This window comes from Aethalodelphis obliquidens, unplaced genomic scaffold (assembly GCF_003676395.1).
Source record: "Aethalodelphis obliquidens isolate GAN/ISIS:26980383/991018 unplaced genomic scaffold, ASM367639v1 scaffold48, whole genome shotgun sequence".
NCBI lineage: Eukaryota > Metazoa > Chordata > Mammalia > Artiodactyla > Delphinidae > Aethalodelphis > Aethalodelphis obliquidens.
This window is the reverse complement of record NW_020837992.1, coordinates 2,507,411-2,509,401: the sequence shown is the minus strand read 5'-3', so window position 1 is coordinate 2,509,401 and position 1,991 is coordinate 2,507,411. Positions and strand designations below refer to the sequence as shown.

Below are 1,991 nucleotides of genomic sequence, written 5' to 3'. Positions count from 1 at the left end.
AGTGGATCTTAGGCTTGTCTTCCACTTCCTTGCTTGGTGCCCTGCAACGAACCCTTACTTTGCTGCAAACACTTGCTGTGAGAGTTCTGCCCTGCTCAGTTACACTAGCAAAGTGTGTCCCTGGACCAGCAGCAGCTTGGCCTGGGAACTTGCTAGAAAAGCAGATTCTTGGTCCTGCTGAATCAGAAATTCTGGGGATGCAGCTCAGTAATCTGTTTTAATAAGTCCTCCAGGGGATTCAGTGGCAGCTTCAGTTTGAGAATCACTGCCCTAGAACCACAAAGGAAATGTCTAAATCCCATTCTACAGAGTGCCATTGACTACTTGAAGACATTCTTCATGTTCTTCCTAAGTTTTATTGTCCCCAACATTCTCTCCACTTCCTTCAGCCATTCCTCATTTACTATGTGTTCCAGACCCCTTGCCATCCTTATCTCCCCATCATATCATGCTCTGATTGTCAGTGACCCTCCTAAAAAGGGAGGCTCCCAGCACCACACCCAGGGCTCCCAAGTGGCCTAATCGGCACACAGTGCAATGAGTTTGCTGCCTCCTCTTCTCTAGAAAAGGAGAGTTTTGACAGCTATTTATTGAGTGCCCACTGTGTACCAAGCACATGACATACAATAACTTTTTGTTTACTTTTTTTAATCGAGGTTAAACTTACATACATTAACGTGCATGAGCCTTAAGTGAACACGCTGAATTTTTACATATGTATTTACATAGCCAGGTGACTCCCACCCAGATCAAAATATAGAACACTTCCAGCACCCACCCCAGAAAGAGTACCGTACTTGCTCAATGTTATGTCTATGAGAGTAGTAGTCCATTATTTTTCATTGCTATATAGGAGAACATTATATGCATACACCACAATTTATTTATCCTGTCTACTATCGATGGACATTCAGGTTGTGTCCAGTTTGGAGCTATTATAAATAAAGCTGCTGTGGACATTCATGTACTATTGAGATAGTGCCCAGAAGTGAAATTGCTAGGTTGTGGGGTTGGTTTAACTTTAGTAGATGCTACCAGTTACCCAAAGTGATTGTATCAGAGTACAAACTTACTAGAGTTCCAGTTGCTCCACTTCCTTGCCAACACTTGGCATTGGCAGCCATGTTCATTTAATCATTGTGTTGGTAGTATACCAGTATCTCAGTGGTTTTTTGTTTGTTTGTTTGTTTGTTTTTACAGTCCAGGTCTTTTATTTTCTTTACACCTATCATGCCATGAATTCATAGGGAATGGGCTCCAACAGTTTAGGCTCTTTTCCATTGGTTCTCATGAAGTGTGCTTCTTTGGGTGGAGCAGGCTGGAGCTTCAGTTGAACCCAAGTACCTTTCTCTTTGGCTTCCTTCTTTTTCTGATCATTTTCCTTCACCTGTTTCAGGAAGCTATCTCGACTCTCAGAGTGCTTAATATGCTTGATATGCACATTAATTCTCTTGGCAAGAATCTTGCCCTTAACTTGTTTGTTTACAAGGATGCCAACAGCATGCTGGGTAACATTGTAGACACTCCCAGTTTTGCCATGGTAACATTTGTGGGGCATTCCTTTATGAACAGTGCCCGTTCCCTTGATATCTACAATATCACCTTTCTTGTAGATTCGCATGTATGTGGCCAAAAGAACAACCCTGTGTTTCCTAAAAGGCCTAGAGAACATGTAGCAGGTGCCCCTCCTCTTTGTCTTTGTGTTGGTCATTTTGGCGAATTACTGGAAGATGGCGGTTCCAGCCGAAAAGAAGCTATCTCAGTGGTTTTAATTTGCATTTCCCTCACAATAAATACTGCTCAGTATCTTATCGTGTGCTTATTGGCCACTTGCCTATCATCTTTTGTGAAATGCCCCTTCAAGTCTTCTGACTACTTTAAAAATTGGATTGTCTGTCTTTTAAAAACTTATTTAGGAGTTTTTGATATATTCCGATATGTCTTGTCTCAGTTATGTGTAATAACTGAGTAATGTAAATATCTGCTTCTTG

General features: G+C 41.6%; 1 pseudogene; it reads right to left on the bottom strand.

The window, feature by feature from the left end:
- Positions 1-1,182: 1,182 nt before the first annotated feature.
- On the bottom strand, positions 1,183-1,714 carry LOC113607354 (60S ribosomal protein L21 pseudogene; annotated as a pseudogene).
- Positions 1,715-1,991: the final 277 nt, after the last annotated feature.